Consider the following 19,070-nt stretch of genomic DNA (forward strand, 5'->3'; position numbering starts at 1 on the left):
GACATACAGTTAACCCATTCTAGTCTGTTCATAAAGTGCCTGATCACACATGTATGCAGCTGCTTTGGGCCCAACCTGTAGTCCATTCATAAAGTGCTTAAACATGCATGCATGAAAGTGCTTTGGACTCAACCTAGTCTATTAATATAGTGCTTAATCACACATGCATTAAAGTGGTTTGGACCCAACCTAGTCCATTCATATGCTTAAACACACATGGCATGGATGCAAGTGTTTGGACAAAGGAAATCATGAATAGAAGCAGAAATCCAGTGTAACATTGGAAACAGTGAGATGTGTAGCGATTTATTTACAGCCAATGGCCACCTTTCAGCCCTAGGTACCATAGGACTGAGGGAGGGAGGAGAGATAGTCACGTCCACTCAATTAACTATAACACATGCTTTTGAAATGGTGAATTAGTCTGCATTGCCAGATATGGGTACTTTGTTTTGTTGTAGTTGTGAAGTAGTTATCTCATTGATACCTTCATGCTGGCCTGAGTGACTTTTAATGATTTGTAACCTTACCAAATTTTAGGGACAGGTTAGTGATTGGGGTAATGAGAAAGGGGTAGTTGTCAGGGGGCATTATAACGTACTAGTAGCTAGGGGTAATGGCTAATGGTTAGGTTTGGGGCTGTTTCTGCGTGGTTGTCTGTATGCATATGTGTGTCTATTTGAACCCATGTCCAGCAGTCAGTGGTTGCCTCAGATGGTCTCTCTGTGTCTGTGAGTGTCAATGTCCAGCAGTCAGTGGTTGCCTCAGATGGTCTCTGTGTCTGTGAGTGTCAAAGTCGAGCAGTCAGTGGTTGCCTCGGGTGGTATCTGTGTGTCTGTGAGTGTCAAAGTCGAGCAGTCAGTGGTTGCCTCAGATGGTCTCTCTGTGTCTGTGAGTGTCAATGTCCAGCAGTCAGTGGTTGCCTCGAATGGTCTGTGTGTGCCTGTGAGTGTCAATGTCCAGCGGTCAGTGGTTGCCTCAGATGGTCTCTGTGAATCTGTGAGTGTGAATGTCGAGCAGTCAGTGGTTGACTTGGATGGTCTCTGTGTGTCTGTGAGTGTCAATGTCGAGCAGTCAGTGGTTGCCTTGGACGGTCTCTGTGAGTGTCAATGTCCAGCAATCAGTGGTTGCCTCAGATTGTCCCTCTGCGTCTGTGAGTGTCAATGTCCAGCAGTCAGTGGTTGCCTCGGATGGTCTCTGTGAATCTGTGAGTGTCAGTGTCGAGCAGTCAGTGGTTTCCTTGGTGTGATGCTTGAGTTAAAACATGGTGCTGGTGTGCAGTGCATTCTGGGGGCACTCAGGGCCATAATGGATATTTATTCCATGCCTCAGTGGAAGCTGCACTTGCTGAAAAACATGTTTTCAACGTTATTCGTTGCTGAGACTGGCATGCATGCCTCAGCCAAGGACACAGCGCTGGGAAAGCTAGGATACACAGGTGCCGGCTGGTACCGGATAAGAAGGTATGTTATTCCCGTGCCAAGGTTGAGGATGAGTTATGGAATTGTTTTCAGTGGTGCTTTAGGAGAGGGAAGCGCTTTTCTCCTTGGGGTTACTGTTGGTTGACCCGTCCGGCAACCAGCGGTCACTCATCAATGCGCAAGCGCAAATGCCAGAAGGTTCGAGAAATTGCCACCCCTTTTGAGGAGGGCATATATGCGGAGCTCAGGAAAGGTCAGGTGGGAGAAGCACAAAGACCTCAGTCGGAGGGGGGACGCCTTGTTCCGAAATCCCCGTGGGTCATTGTGCTCTCGGCCTGACTGTTACTGGGGTCTTTCAGCCGCTTCTGGCGAGATGAGGAATTCAGTTACGCCCAAGGTGATGTATTCTTGCAAACTTACTATCTTTTCTGTGATTTATTTCTGTGTTATCACTTATTGCTTATGCATGTTTAACTATGAATAAATAGCCGTATAAGTGCTCCTTATCCTCTAATTGCGCGTGTGAGTCATTGCTTCGTCTACCTGCGTTTAAAGTATTTGCTCTGCAAATGTACTGGTGATAAATAACTGTCCGTTCACTCTTGGCGAGCAATACATAATTTGGCGACGAGGATGGGATATTTGTGATGAATTGCTCCAAATATTAAAGAATCTGTTTGAACGCAGATAGGCTTTGCTTACATTGCAAGCAAAAGTTTGTTTTCATTTGGCAGTGAGTGTCAGACTGCATTAATCTGTTTTTTTGTGTGTGTGTTCATGCTTGCGCTAGTGAAGGAGTGACTGCAGAGTAAAGGAAAAAGAGGTTTTGCAAATTACCGTAATGATGAATAGTTTGTTTAGAAAAAAGGGCATTCCCGCTGGCGGTGAATGTTCCGATGTTATGATCCCAGGGTGGGCTAAGGGCCCATATGATAAGTTGGCCCAGGTGTGGGCATGTGGCGCGGGGTTGAGTGAAACATGGGACGATGGCTTAGGAGAAGCTGCTCCGTCAGAAGTAATGTTTTGTTTACAACAGATTTCAGTAGAGAGGGGAAAGGAATGCGCTGCGTTGGGCAGGCGGGGGTGGGTCCTCTTGCATGCCTACAGGAAAATACATCAGAAATATGTGGAAATGAAAGAGCATATTTTGCGATTAGAAAAAGAATTGGCTGCTGAACGGCAGATTGCATTAATGCAGCAATTACAAATGAAGCTTTTGACAGACAAGGCTGATAAATATCAGGCTGTGGCAGAGAGGGCAGAAGTTAGAGTGGCCCGGTACAAATATAGGAAAAGACGAGGGGGGTCAACCAAAGAAAAGTGGCAGCTGTAATTGCTTCCACAGGTGTGGATTGGGACCCTGATAAGTGGGATGGAGACATTTCTGACTCAACAAGCCCAGAGAGCAGCTCGGCAAATGAGTCATATTCCAAAGAAGAACTTAATCAAAAGACAGTGGCGGCTAAGCCGCTTAGAAGACGGCGTGCCGGACCCCACCCGCAGAATCCTGCAGGCGGGGTTGTGGATTTAACCACGCTGGAAGATTACACTCAGCAGGAGGTTGGGGAAATCATTACTCGTTTGAGGCAAAAGTCAGGGGAACCTTTACTGACATGGATGGTGAGATTGCTAGATGGGGGCGCCGCAGGGTTATTGGTGGATTCCACAGACTCACCGCGCTTTTTGCCTTTGTCAACTGACAGAGTATACAGGAGGTCTTAAGGGCAGGGCCGCCCCCTGAGGATGATGGGCAGGCTTCACAGGTGTCCTTGTTGCACCTAGCAGCCCAGGCATGTAACCGCAAGTATCCCGTTACCACGGATTGGTCTAGCGAGGAAAAGAAGCGGTACACTTTGAAAGAGGCGATTCAAAAGGTCAGAGAGCATGCCATGAAGGAGGCAATTCATGTAGATGCTCCAGGACACATGGGGGCCGTGTCGCTCTCAGTTTCAACTAGAAATATGGTGATCAGAACTGCACCGCCCGCATACAAATGTGTCATTATGACATTGTTAGTAGGTATGACGGGCAAACCCACTGATGAAGTAGTGGATGCCATCGGACAACTGGCAGACTTAGGGGAGTGGGACAAGAGTGATGACAAGCCGCGGGAGAGAGAGGGGCGTAGTGAGAGAAGAACTGAAGGCAGGAGGCCAGATAGTAGAGACTTCTGGGTGTCCCGGAAAGACATGTTTTTGGCCTTGCTAAAAGATGGTGTGCCACGAGAAGAAATTGATGGCATTGAAACCAGGGTAATGTATTAACTGTACAAAAAGAGAGGGCTTGCAGCCAAAGAGTGCTATAAACAGGTCAAGAAACAGGTGGTGACTAAGCCACAGAGGGACACCTCACCTTCCGCCCCTCCTGAGGAAGAACAGGAAGAAGGGTCTATGGGGATTCCTTCCCTATACCAGCCAACATATGCTCATTTAAGGAAGGTGGTGAGTGCAATGTTAGAGGCAGAGTCATGTTACACTCATTCAAAATTTGACTAGGGTTACGGCCAAGCTCCGGCAGCGTCCGCTCGCATAAAAGTTGATAGGCGGCCCCATGTTAATGTTAAGATTTTTTGGGGGCCGGGAAATACACAAGGGGTGTGAGCATTGATAGACACCGGAGCGGAGGTCTCTCTGATTCATGGCAATCCAACACGATTCAAAGGCAGACAATTTACTCTTACAGGTCTCGGGGGAAAGGAGACCCCCGCAGTACAAACTGAGGTGGAGATGAAAATAGGCAATTTGAATAGGCAGAAATACCAAGTGTTGATTGTCCCAATACCTGAGTACATAATTGGCTTTGACATTCTAGAAGGATTGACTTTGGGACTTGGAGGTAAAACGTATCAGTTTGGGGTGAGTGCATTGACCTGCTCACCCATTACCGTAGGCAAATTGAAGATGCCCCCAGTGCAGGTGCCTGTGGCAATGAAGCGAGTAACGATGAAACAATACAGCATTCCCGGGGGGCACAAGGAAATTTCAGACATCATCAAAGGGTACATAGAGGCGGGTGTGTTACGCCCTATTACTACCATGTGGAACAACCCTCTCTGGCCTGTCAAAAAAGAGGACGGGTCTTGGAGGATGACCGTGTATTACCGCGAGTTAAATGAACACACTCCTCCCTTAGTGCCCGCAGTCCCAGATGCCATTACCTTGATTGGGAATGTCAAAAGTTTGAGGGGACTTGGTATGCAGTGGTAGATTTAGCCAATGCATTTTTCTCTGTGCCAATTGCTGAAGAATTGGAAGAGCAGTTCGCATTTTCTTGGAATGGGCAACAGTACACCTTCACAAGGTTACCTATGGGGTACATACATAGCCCGACTATCTGTCACCGGTTGGTGGCAGAGCATTTAGACAAGATACTGTGTAAACCTGACATACAAATCTCTCACTACATTGATGGTATTCTGATTCAGGGCAAGGATGAGTGAAGTGTGCAAAACCAGTTAGAAGTCATTATGGAAGGATTGAAGAAGGAAAAGTGGGAGATTAACCCAAACAAAATTCAAGGGCCAGCTGAGACAGTGATATTCCTAGGGATTCAGTTGCATAATGGGCATCGAGACATGGTGCTGAAGGCCCGACAGAAAATACTTGAGTTCACCACTCAAATGAACAAAAAGCAAGCTCAGCAGTTCATAGGGCTGTTTGGGTTTTGGAGGCAGCACATTCCCCATTTAGGGCAGATACTGGCTCCCCTCTACAAAGTGACACAAAAGAAATATGAGTTTCAATGGGGGGAGGAGCAGCAAAAAGCATTTGATTTGGCGAAAGACACCGTGCAGCAGGTGCTTGATTTATGGCCATTGAAGGAAGGCGAAGTGGAATTGAATGTGTCTGTGCAAGACAATTACGCTAACTGGAGTGTGTGGCAGAAACAGGACAGGAAACGTGTGCCATTGGGGTTCTGGAGTCGTAAGTTGCCCGATGCTGGTAACTCATACACTCCGTTCGAGAAGCAATTGCTGGCATGTTACTGGGCCCTTGTCGATACTGAGCAAATGACAGTGGGGCATGATGTATTGATGAGGCCGGAAATCCCGATGATGCAATGGGTGTTGAACTCTCCTTAAACACACAGAATAGGACACGCTCAAGAAGCCAGTATAATTAAATGGAGATGGTACATTCAAGACAGAGCTAAATTAGGGAAGGGTGGGGATGAAAAATTACATGAGCAAGTAGCCAACATACCACCCTCAGATTACATACCACCGGAAGTGTCTGAGAAACGCGAGTCTCCCGTGAAATGGGGAGTACCTTATGGCGATCTCACCGTAGAGCAGACAGAGCATGCCTGGTTTACATATGGCTCAGCCCGATATGTGGGAACCGAGCAATACTGGAAAGCGGTGTCATACGATCCCAAGACTAAAAATATTTTGACAGCGTCAGGGAAAGGGAAGAGCAGTCAGTTTGCAGAACTTTACGCAGTTTACCAAGCATTGAAACAAGAGACCCCTGGTCGATGTCATTTGTACACAGATTCATGGTCAGTGGCAAATGGATTGGCGGTGTGGCTGCCAACCTGGCAAAAAAAATGGGTGGAATATTCATTCAAAAGAGTTGTGGGGAAAAGAACTGTGGCAAGATATTGTGGAGATGTTATCACAAAGTGAAGTCACTGTATCATGTGGATGCGCATTGTGCCACCGACTCATTAGAACGTTGGTTTAATTCTGTTGCAGATGAACACACCAAGATTTCATCTGTGGATGCGAAGGCTAAGGAAGACAATTTGGAGGGTTTGGCCAAGTGGGCTCACCACAAATGTGGGCACCTTGGTGAAAAGGCTACTATCAGGTGGGCACAAGCTTGAGGAATCAGTATTCCTTTAGAGGTAGTGAAAACAATCATTTTTCAATGTCCGGTGTGCCAAAACCAACAGTATAGGCCTATCCCTCAGATTGTCCAGGCTACGTCGCGAAGAGGAAAGTTACCAGTTCAAATTTGGCAGATTGATTACATCGGTCCTCTGCCAATCAGCAAAGGCTGTCAGTATGCATGCACCATTGTGGATACATACTCTGGATATATGATGGTTTTGCCATGCAAACGTGCTACACAACTGAACACCATTAAGTTGTTAGATCAGATCACGTTGCATTACGGAGTGCCTTTGCAAATCCAAAGTGACAATGGGTCACACTTCAAAGGCAAATTAATTCAGGAATATTGTCAGGAAAAGAGTATTGAGTGGCTCTACCATGTCCCCTATCACCACGAAGCATCAGGATTAATTGAAAGGATCAATGGGTTGTTGAAAGAACAGCTGCGCAAATCTGGAGATGGCAGTTTAGCAGGCTGGCATGATCGTGTGTTCGATGAGGTGCAAGTGCTAAACAAAAGGCCGGTGAATAATCATGAGACTCCATTGTTGCGACTAATGATTCCTGCTTTACAGATTCAACCCAACTCAGTTAGAGAGACTGGGAAATTACCCCGGGTTCTTTAGCTCCCTATCGGCGACTCCAGAGTCAGCAGGGGTAGACTTGCATTCTCATGAAGAAATCAGATTAGACCCGAGAGGGATTGTTGTGATTGAAACAGGGATTGGGGTACAAACTCCTCCAGAGCATATGGGATGGATTGCCCCTAGATCTGGATTAGCATTGAAGGGAGTTCAAGTGCTGGGAGGGGTCATTGACGCTGATTACCAAGGCGAGATCAAAGTCATCTTAATGAATAGTGGAGCCCAAGTGTTACCGATTCATAAGGGCGATTGGGTGGCCCAATTGACTAATGTTCCTGTTAAGTTGTCCATGATCAAAAAGGGGGAGCCTCCCACAGTGTTAACTACTCATGGGGATCGTGGTTTTGGCTCGTCAGGCAGTATGGTACTGGGTGCAAAGGTGTGGGTCGAAAGACCAAGCGGCCCATTGGTGCCCGCAGATGTTATTGCATCAGGCAAAGACCAGGTAGTCTTAGTAATGGAACCCGGCAAAGAAAAATGGCAGTATGTGCCCGCAGACAATTGTTACCTAAGAGAGTGATTTTCAACATTGATATCTCTTTTATGGGTTTGCCTTGTAGATCCTGTGTTTGGCTGGTGTAATAGTGGGACTAATAGTGGGACTAAATGGACTCCGTTTGGGAGAGTCAAACGGCATGCTGCAACAAATGCGAAATGTCACATTTGTGCCAGCGATCCATGGGAAATCCATGATGATGAGCAATGATGTCAGAAAGCAGCCCTATGCCAATGCCGAAAAGCCAGCCAGACCGAAGAAATGGGTTCGTGGAATGCGGCAAACACGTCAGGTGCAAGCGCAAACAATGTTGATGCCAGCTATGCCAGAGATGTCTTTAGGACGGCGAAGATATTCCCCGATGATTACCCAAATGGAGAATATGTGGACATATTTGGCACAACAGGTACTGAACATTACACACTTTTGCCTTACTGACGTGCCCAATGCTGAAGCTTTGCTGACTACTTGTTTAGTAGCGGTGCCAACGCCAGTTCCGGTTCTAAAGCACATTTTTGGCATCATGCACCATGATTGTGCGGTACAAGATTCTGACGTCAGTCCTTTTCTGTCTATGAGTACTGCAGATTTTGCCAGGAAACAGATCGCAAGTGGAGAAACCTGACACGTATTATAACTTACAATGTGACTCAAGGAGATGTTGATTATTTTATGACCTGTCGACCGAGTGAAATTGGCAAATGCCAACAGCTGAATTTCACGAAACAGAAAAATCAAACTGAATTTGAGAAAAGGTTGTTTTCACGAGTTCCAAGCACATGTACCAGTGTGAACAATACTATGGGCCTCATTACACGGATGGCGGTAGGGGATTTCCGGCACCGGTAAGGGCACCGGTGCCGGTAATCCCCTACCGCCATACTACGAGGTCCCTCAGCGGGTCCCGTCCTTAACGTGTGGTCAAACCACACGTTAATGAAGGGACCCGCTGAGGGACTTCAGTGCAAATAACGGTACCGCTAATAGCGGTTCCGTTATTTGCTCCTTCCCCCTTCCCATTGAGCCCTATGGGGCAAAAATAGGAATGGGGAAGGGCCATGGTGAATGGGGAATTACCGCCCCTTACACCTTGTAATGGGGCGGTAATTCCGCCATCCACCATGGCGGACACAGTAAAATAACGCCGGCAACCCTGGCGCTATTAGCGCCATGGTTACCGCCTACCGTGTAATGAGGCCCTATGTCTTGCAATCATACCATGATAGCTGCCAGTCATCGAAATCATGTGAAACTTCCAACAGGATGGCTACTTTCCTGTGGCAACATCACATACACTTACATTCCAGCTAACATTTCCGGAGGTCCATGTGCCTTAACTCGATTAGGACTAATGATGTTCCCTTTACACCCAGCAATGTCTCGATGTAAAAGGTCAACCTTTGAATCTGTGGGTTTATCTCCAGGTTGTGATTCACATGTGCATTTCCTATCAGAGGCTGAGGTTCTAGCATTAGCCCTTTCATTAGTGGGAGTTTGGGGTTTAGCTGCTGGGGGTTACACATCTTTAATTAAACTATCATGTTTAGTAGTAAAAGGACATAATCATACTTTTCAAGCATTAGAAGAGCTGCTCCTTGATAGCAAAGTTATTAGAAAAGCAACTATGCAAAACAGGGCTGCCGTTGATTATCTATTGCTGAAACATAATTTGGGTTGTACCGCAGTTGAAGGTATGTGTTGTTTTAATCTAAGTGACCATTCACAATCCATTGAAAGTCATATTCAAGGTTTGAGGGACCTCATTTCCCAAGTGTCTCAAGATCATATTGGGAATTGGTGGGATTGGTTATTTTCATGGATTCCTGTAATTGGGGGTACACTGCGTTACACCTTTGCTTGCATCTGTATTATATTAGCTATCATAATAGCTGGTTGCTGTTGTATTCAATGTATTCCCAACTTAGTTCTGATGTTTCGACGGTTTCAAATACCGGCTCCTCTACCACTGGGCTATGGAAAGTAAATATCCAAGGGTGGATTGTGATGCTTGAGCTAAAACATGGCGCTGGTGCGCAGTGTATTCTAAGGACACTCAGAGCCATAATGGACATTTATTCCATGCCTCAGTGGAAGCTGCACTTGCTGAAAAACATGTTTTCAACGTTATTTGTTGCTGAGACTGGCATGCATGCCTCAGCCAAGGACACAGGGCTGGGAAAGCTAGGATCCACAGGTGCCGGCTGGTACCTGATAAGAAGGTATGTTATTCCCGTGCCAAGGTTGAAGATGAGTTATGGAATTGTTTTCCGTGGTGCGTTAGGAGAGAGAAGCGCTTTGCTCCTTGGGGTTACTGTCGGTTGACCCGGCCGGCAACCAGCGGTCACTTATAAATGCGCAAGCGCTAATGCCAGAAGGTTCGAGAAATTGCCACCCCTTTTGAGGAGGGCATATATGCAGAGCTCTGGAAAAGTCAGGTGGGAGAAGCACAAAGACCTCAGTCGGAGGGGGGACGCCTTGTTCCGAAATCCCTGTGGGTTGTTGTGCTCTCGGCCTGGCTGTTACTGTGGTCTTTCAGCCGCTTCTGGCGAGATGAGGAATTCAGTTACGCCCATGGTGATGTATTCTTGCTAATTTACTATCTTTTCTGTGATTTATTTCTGTGTTATCACTTATTGCTTATGTATGTTTAACTATGAATAAATTGCCGTATAAGTGCGCCTTATCCTCTAATTGCACGTGTGGGTGTGAGTCATTGCTTTGTCTACCTGCGTTCAAAGTATTTTCTCTGCAAATGTACTGGTGATAAATAACTGTCCGTGCACTTTTGGCGAGCAATACACTTGGATTGCCTCTGTGTGTCTGTGAGTGTCAATGTCAAGCAGTCATTGGTTGCCTTGGATGGACTCTGTGTGTCTACGAGTGTCAATGTCGAGCAGTCAGTGGTTGCCATGGATGGTCTCTGTGTGTCTGTACGTGTGAATGTCCAGCAGTCAGTGGTTGCTTTGGATGGTCTCTGTGTGTCTCTACGTGTGAATGTCCAGCAGTCAGTGGTTGCCTCGGATGGTATCTGTGTGTCTGTATGTGTCAATGTCCAGCAGTCAGTGGTTGCTTTGGAAGGCCTCGGTACGTCTGTACGTGTCAATGTCCAGCAGTCAGTGGTTGCTTTGGATGGTCTCTGTGTGTCTGTACGTGTGAATGTCCAGCAGTCAGTGGTTGCTTTGGATGGTCTCTGTGTGTCTCTACGTGTGAATGTCCAGCAGTCAGTGGTTGCCTCGGATGGTATCTGTGTGTCTGTGAGTGTCAATGTCCAGCAGTCAGTAGTTGCCTCGGATGGCCTATGTGTGTCTGTGAGTGTCAATGTCGCGCAGTCAGTGGTTGCCTCGGATGGTCTCTGTGTCTGTGAGTGTCAATGTCCAGAAGTCAGTGGTTGCCTCGGATTGTCTCTGTGTGTCTGTGAGTGTCAATGTCGAGCAGTCAGCAGTTGTTGATGTGTGTCTGTGAGTGATCATATTCTGCAGGTAATGTCTGACTCAGACTTTCTGTGTTTTTCTGTGAGCACCTATGTCCAGCAGTCCAGGATTACCTCTGTCTCTCTGTAGCTTTAATATGAGTATTGGTCATTTTAAAGTCCAAGTACATAATGTAACATCAAAGGCAGAGCTGTGCAAATAAACTATGGTGTTGCATCAGACACATAGTTTATTTTTGGTCTGAAAGAACTTCTTTAAGGATTGTATCCAAGAAATATGCAAAAACAGAAGGAGTAGTCTATAAGTGTCTGTCTGAGAATCCAGGTCCAGCTGTCAGTGGCTGTCTCTTAGTGTTTGCAAGAGCCTGTCTGTGAGTATCCAGGTCCAGCTGTCATTGGAGTCTCTTAGTGTTTGCAAGAGCCTGTCTGCAAGTATCCGTGTCCAGCTGTCAGTGGCTGTCTCTTAGCGTTTGCAAGAGCCTGTCTGTGAGTATCCATGTCCAGCTGTCAGTGGCTGTCTCTTAGTGTTTGCAAGAGCCTGTCTGTGAGTATCCATGTCCATCTGTCATTGGAGTCTCTTAGTGTTTACAAGAGCCAGTCTGTGAGTATCCATGTCCAGCTGTCAGTGGCTGCCTCTTAGTGTCTGGAAAAATCTGTGAGTATCCAGGTCCAGCTGTCATTGGAGTCTCTTAGTGTTTGCAAGAGCCTGTCTGTGACTATCCAGGTCCAGCTGTCAATGGAGTCTCTTAGTGTTTGCAAGAGCTTGTCTGTGAGTATCCATGTCCAGCTGTCCCTGGCTGTCTCTTAGTGTTTGCAAGAGCCTGTCTGTGAGTATCGAGGTCCAGCTGTCATTGGAGTCTCTTAGTGTTTGCAAGAGCCTGTCTGTGAGTATCCATGTCCAGCTGTCAGCGGCTGTCTCTTAGTGTTTGCACAAGTATGTCTGTGAGTATCCATGTATAGCTGTCAGTGGCAGAGAGATAATGCTTTACCGAACGGAAGGAAAAACCTGAAAATAAACGTGCTAGATGCATATCGGAGACTGAACCAAATGGGAACATGGAATTGAGTACATTGAGCATTTGTTAGATACTGAACTGAATGAAACTTGAAATTTAACATATTGAATATCTGGTGAATTAAGCTTGTTGAATCTAAAATTAGATGAAGCTTCATGGGCAAAGTAAATAATTAAACACAGCCAAAGGGAAAGTGCCCATATGACAACGGCCTATAAGAAAAAGCCCGAGTGTGAAAGAGCATCATAGAAAGGTGGGACAGGAGTAAAACCACCACAAAGTGAACATTATAACCAAATGCAGTGGAGCAAGGCCAAAGACTGGCAAGAGGTGTGTGGCACACTGTGGTAGAGCCAGGAGGCTACCGAGGAGAAGTCAGAGAAGTGTAAATATTGTCCATGAAGCCAAGAGGCCAACAAAGAGCTGGATCGTGTTTGCGCAACCTGTGATGTGTGGACTGTGTGGTCTGACAACTGCGCCTATACCAGTGAGCCCTTCACTGTGAGAACCAAAAGACATTGTGGAATACACTAAGAAGGGGCACTGCCAGTGAATGGATGAGGCAATACAGGAACATGGTCAAGCTGACCTTAAGTTGTGTTGAATCTTTTGTGTGGAAGACTGAAATCGGTATAACGGGCAGAACATCAGTCTTGGGAAAGGGAGCCCCGAGACATGAGGAGTTATACTTGTCTCGAGAAGAAGCCTTGAGACCATTTTCCTTTGAACTGTGCTGCTTGGAACTAGGGGAAGGGAACCCCGAGGATTGTGTGTGGAACTGTATTACCTTGAGTGAGAGAGAGGTAATTCTGAGACTTTTGTTGAACTTTCTTAAACTTGGGAAAGAGGAGCTGAAAAGGAAGCTAAGAGCTGGAAGAAGCTAAGAACTTTATGTTGATCACCATTTCTTTGATTATAGACAGCCCTACACATTGTTTAGCTTTAGTTGTGAGGGCAAGGATAGGTTTTGGACACCGACAGACTTTTAAGTTGAACTTTTTGTCTCAGACTTTTCTTAGTTTCGTTCAGGTAGTGACATCCCACCTTAGGAAAGGGCAAGTTAGGCCTTCAACCATGCTGACATTTACTTTAATAAATCAGTTTGTTTTGAACTTTGAGTCTTTTGTCTGTGTCTTGCTTCATGATGCCTTCTCAAGTAGGAATCATCACTGGGTCCCTCATACTCGTCCCATTGAGACACCAGTTGACAAGAAGAGTGAGAGTCATCAGTGGGTTACTTAGACTCATCCCAGCGAGGCACAAGTTCCTAAGAAGAGTGAGGGTCATCACTGGGTTACTGATACTCGTCCCAGTGAGGCACAAGTTGACAGGAAGAGTGAGGGTCATCACAGAGGTACTTATACTCATCCAAGTGAGGCACAAGGTCATAAGACGAGTGAGAATCATCACTGGGTTACTCAAACTCGTCCCAGTGAGGCACAAGTTGACAAGAAGAGTGAGAATCATCACTGAGTTACTCATACTCATCCCAGTGAGGCACAAGGTCATAGGAAGAGTGAAAATCATCACTGGGTCAATCATAGTCTTCCCAGTGAGGCACAAGGTCATAAAACGAGTGAGAATCATCACTGGGTTACTCATACTCGTCCCAGTGAGGCACAGGTTGACAAAAAGAGTGAGAATCATCACTGAGTTACTCATACTCGTCCCAGTGAGGCATAGGGTCATAGGTCATAGGAAGAGTGAAAATCACCACTGGGTCAATCATAGTCTTCCCAGTGAGGCACAAGGTCATAAGACGAGTGAGAATCACACTGGGTTACTCATACTTGTCCCAGTGAGGCACAAGTTGACAAGAAGAGTGAGAATGATCAATGGATCAATTATACCCGTCCCGATGGGGCACACATTGACAAGAAGAGTGAGAATGATCACTGGGTCAATCATACTCGTCCCAGTGGGACATAAGTTGGCAAGAAGAGTGAGAGTCATCACTGGGGTACTTATACTCGTCCCAGAGAGACACCAATTCATAAGAAGAGTGAGAATCACCATAGGCATATTCATCCTTGTCCCAGAGAGATACAAGTTGACAGGAAGAGGGAGATTTATAACTGGAAGAACATTGATTGAGGGAATCAGGATAAAGAGTCTACATTGAAACAAGAGAGACTTCAAGTGTGCGTATTAAAGAAAGAGGGCTACAGTTAAGAAGAGACAACTTAATCCAGAAGACCTCAGGAGGTCGAGAAAAGAGAAAGAAGGAAAGGTGGAAGAACTTGGCGAATTGATAAAAGTGATAACCAAGAACTGTCTAAAAATATGTTACTAATGAAATCTGCTGAGAAGGCACCTCGCAGGAGAAGGGAGTCATTCTCCTGTGCCTTAGTTGTTTTGTTAGTGGTCGGGTCAGGTCAGATTAGCTTTTTGGACAGTAAATAGACTTTTAATTTGAACTCACTGATGTCTGACGAGTACACTAGTTAGTTTTGTTACGTAGGGAAACTGTTGGAATGCACTTACAACATCCCAGCCAGGCAAATAGGTTCAGGCTGAGAAAAACCTACTAGTATGTACCACAGTGTGAGCAGGGTGAGTGTTGCGTGTCAGAAGGGGCACGTATCACTTCTAGTTAGTTTTGACACATATTAGATACTGTGAGGGGTCAGAAATGAGAGACGGACACAAGGTGGTAATGTTCTCAACATTAGACATTTTATTAAATTGAACAAGATGTGGATAAAAGTATTCATATCCCTATCCTATAGAGAGTTTCTCTACCTATGAAACTAAAACTATGGATGTGTCTTTTTATCGTCGTCAAAAGTAAAATGAACAACAAAATGTGCAAGAAAAATGTATCTGTTTTAAATTCAATGAATTCATACTATTGGATATGTCTGCTGCTTTTGACACGGTGGAGCATGCGTTACTCCTACAGTCGTTGTTTCTTCCTTTGGGTTTTCTGGATCTGTTCTATCCTGGTTTGGCTCTTATTTATCTAACCACACTTATTCAGTTTCCTGGGCTGGTACCTGCCCTGAGCCTGCGCCTCTTCTTCATGGTGTTCCCTAGGGCTCTGTCCTTGGTCCTTTGCTTTTTTCTCTTTACACTGCCTCTCTCGCTGCAATTATTTCTTCTTTTGGTTTACTTCACCATTTTTAAGCTGATGACACCCAGCTCTTCTTTGTCTTTCTCTTCCTTCACAGCTGTTATGCAGAGTAATCTTTTGTCCTGCCTTTGTGCTATTAAAACCTGGATGTCTGATCATTTTCTTGTTCTTAATGCATCGAATAGTGAAGTTCTCTTTTTTCCAGCTTGCACTTTTCCTCCACCCTCCCCTCCATCTTTTGTCTTGTTTCCTCCTTCTCGTCTACCTATTTTCTCTACTACTCATAATCTTGTATTTGTATTTGTATTTTGTTTATTTGTAACACGCACCATCAGGCCCAAGGGCATCCGGGCGCAACTTAGGTTAATATACATACAGGTAGTCTACATACATGGTTATATACAAGATATACATACAAGATTATTATCTACAAGTGAATGTGCAAACATGATTATATACAACTAACAGTAGGAGTTAGCAGATAGGCCTAGAGGCAGAGGTGCCTAGTTCTGATCAAAAAGCCAAAGTTTGCTTTTTAGCTTGAAAGTGTTCAGGGTGTTTTCAGATCTGATGGTGACAGGGAGGGTATTCCACAGCTTGGAGGCAAGGACAGGGAAGCTCGTACCCCCCGCTTTTTGCAGTTTGAACCTAGGGATAGAGAGGCTATGGAGCTGAGCAGTTCTTTGCGGTCGGGTGGAGGAGTGGAAGGAGAGCCTGTTGCAAAGGTAGGGGGGGCCTTGTTGGCTAGGCATTTGTGCGTGAGGGCAAGTGTTTTCAGTGCTATTCTTTGTTTGACAGGAAGCCAGTGTAGGTTGGATCTAGTTTCGGAGATGTGGTGGTTTCTGGGAATGTTTAAGGCTGCCCTAATGGCATTGTTCTGGGTGACTTGGAGTTTATTTAGATTCCCTTTGCTGGTCCCTAGATATAGAGCGCTACAATAGTCAATCCTGGACATAATGAGCGTTCTAGCTAAGGTGACACTGTTCGGGGTGGTCAGGAATGGTCTGCAAGCTGCAATGAGTTTGCACGTGTATGCCGACGCTGATCTAACAGCATTAGTTTGTCGGGTCAAGGAGAGGGTGGCGTCCAAGTAAAAACCTAATGTTTTAGTGTCTTTGGAGACTTTGATAGTATTACCTTCTATGATGAATGCCTGGTAGGAAGGATCTAGCTTATGAACACTTTGCTGTGAGCCCAGGATGACAAGCTCCGTCTTGTCGTCATTGAGACATAATTCATGTTGGGCCATCCAGGCCTGGATGACCAAATAAACGTCATTCAGGGCCTTAGTGTCAACTAGGTAGTCGCCTGTGATGGGAATGAGTATCTGAGTGTCGTCAGCATAGTTAGTATATGAGACACCCAGATAATCAAGCACATCAAAGAGCGGCTTAGTGAAAACATTATAAAGTGTCGGTGACACACACGATCCTTGTGGAACACCACAGTGAATAGGAGCAGGGTCAGCGGCTGCAGATGGTGAGAAGACCCTCATGGATCTGTTGCTCAGGAAGGATTTGATCCACGCTGAGGCAGAGTCTGAGAAATGGGCAGCAGAGTGGAGGTGCCGTCATAGGATTTGGTGATTGACCAAATCAAAGGCTGCAGAGAGGTCTAGGAGAAGAAACATAGCTAGTTTTCCATTATCTTTCAAGATCTCAATTTGGGTTTTTAAATCTATCAAGGCCGTTTCTGTCCCATGTCTAGGGCGGAATCCAGATTGCCGTGAGCCAAGGAGATTATTAGATTCCAAGTGGTCTTGGATCTGCAGTTATGCCGTGCGATCCAGAATCTTAAGCAGGAATGGGACTGTGGTTATGGGTCTAAAATTAGTGGGTATGCTAGGGTCTAGAGTTGGTTTTTTGAGCAGTGGGATCACCCAAGCGTCTTTGAGGTTGTCAGGGACTGTCCCAGTTTTAAAGGAGGAGTTGATGAAGGCCGTGATGAATGGGGCCAGGTCGTGGGCCGAGTCCTTGACGATAGCAGCAGGGCACGGGTCACCTTGGCAGTTTGAGGGTTTGATTCTCGTGATGATGGTCTTTATCTTGATACCAACCCCCCCTAAGTTCTTTCAGTGCCACTAAACCTCTGATTTTGTCGTTTACTTTCTCACAGCTATTTTACTGCTCTGTCTTACTTTTTGGTCTTCCTGTTTCATGTCGTGCTCCTCTAAAGTCTGTTTTTAATACTCTACTTCGGCTTTTGTATTTGCTTTCTCCTCGTGATTCTACTTCTTTATCTTCTCTTGGCTGGTTACCTTTTCATTCTCGGCTTACACTTAACTTCCTCTGTATTGTTTTCAAATCTCTTCATGCCCTTGCTCCTAGCTATCTTACATCTGTTGTTTTTTTCTATGTACCTTCTTGTGCTCTTCATTCACAATCCCAATTTCTATTATCAGTTCCTCGCTCTCCATGTACTCAATCGCGTTTCCAACCGTATTATTTTATTTTTGCATATATAGCAACACCCAAAACATGGTGTATCACAGCGTTAGTACATCAATTGTTAGTAGCATGTTACAGTAGAGTAGGATACATTTGAGTGACTGTTCAGAGATGGCAATTCAGGACAATGCATAAAACAGGTTGTTACTTATACTTCTCGAACAGCCAAGTTTTTTTAAGGCAGGGAATTAATGGAAGCTAACTAAGAATCATCTCTGTCCCACAGCCAATGGCCAAAGTAAGTATGTTAATGGAGGTATGATTATCAGATGTGATGAAAATAAACAGAATGAAACGCACGCCAGATTGGAGGAAGCAAATCTGAAGTCAAGTACAATACAAGGGTGCTATCTCCTGACGTGTCAAATGGAGGATCAGCTCAACCTCAATCTATTACAGAATGGGAAGTAAGAAATCTACTGGAGGTGAGCAATAGTGGAGGTCAAGTAGATAGTGTTGACCTAGGAAGAACCTCTCTAGCGAGACCTGATCTAAGACAGAGTGCAGAGGGTCATCAAGGGGGGGATTTCTGAAGGGCGGGAAAAAGTTCATGTAAACAGTAAAGATGCAACACATAAAGGAGGGGTGGAAGGATCGCGACAGGGGCAAGTTGTGCTACGGGACCCGATTTTTCCGGAGGCTCCGAGCCTTATTCTGAACTACCTATTTGATGAGGGTGGTCCTGGTTCACTCCATAGAATGGGAATTTTGGCCATCTTTGAAGAGATTCCGGCGTCCGACTAATCATCTCGGCTGACATTCAATTTGTGGATTTTATTCATCCTATGAGTTATGATTACGTAGCATTGGTGATTCACTCCCCTCTGGTACGTAATATCTTGTTGAGGGAATCAGCTAATCTCCAGAAATTGGGGTATGATGTTTGGGGAGAATTCTCTGTTTAGGCTGAATTTCCTAACCTAGTGAGTCCCCCAGCAGCTTTGCTGGATTTCTGGAGTTTGTTTTTTTCTCCTGCCAAGAGTGAGACTCTTTTCCTCCCACTCTTGGACATGATGTGTGGTGTTCCTTTGAATGTTAATGTGTTTTATGGGCTATGGGGTCTTTTACTCCATAGGGTCTCATGTGTTTTTACTATGTGTGTTACACAGCACCCTCCGTGCAGAAACACAGGGGTGTCATAGTGACAGCCCACCATAGACTCCATACCCTGGGACTGACTACTGTCTCCCAGGGCATGTAAAGTCACCATTGGTTTTACTAGTCCAAATTTGTGAACAGAACCAGTACAAACCATCATATTGTGGAAGTACTGGTAGGGGTAATTCGATTGCCCCTGGGTCTGTTTTCGAGGGGGTACTGTGCAGTCCTCCCTCATCGAGTTTCTGGCTGGTGGCAGTGGTTACCATGCATAATATTCCCTAAGAATATTTCCTATGGGATTTTCCCATGTATTTTAAAGGCACCACTTTTTGGTGCAATGTTAAAGATACCGCCGGTTTATTTATTTAATATTAATTCACCGGTAGGGTCTTTTTGCCAGAACTCGGTTTTAAAATGGCGTTTGTGTTCGCCTCTGTAACTCCAAACCAAAGGTCGAGCCCTTTGTTCCACTTTTGGTGGGCTTCTCCACAGAAGCCCTCCAAAGTGGTGCCACTCTGTCTGGGTACCACAGGGGGTGTGGGAGGGGGTTTAGGCACCCTGGACTGAGTTACCTTGGTAACTCAAGTCGCAGTCTTGTGTGATTG

The 19,070-nt window shown here is 45.6% G+C and overlaps 1 pseudogene; it reads right to left on the bottom strand.

Annotated features, from left to right (window-relative positions):
• The window catches only part of LOC138525633 (zinc finger protein 84-like), a 50,656-nt pseudogene that overhangs the window by 9,933 nt on the left and 21,653 nt on the right, over window positions 1-19,070 (bottom strand).

The sequence above is a fragment of the Ambystoma mexicanum genome, chromosome 7p (genome assembly GCF_040938575.1).
Source record: "Ambystoma mexicanum isolate Mex_15411 chromosome 7p, UKY_AmexF1_1, whole genome shotgun sequence".
Classification (NCBI taxonomy): domain Eukaryota; kingdom Metazoa; phylum Chordata; class Amphibia; order Caudata; family Ambystomatidae; genus Ambystoma; species Ambystoma mexicanum.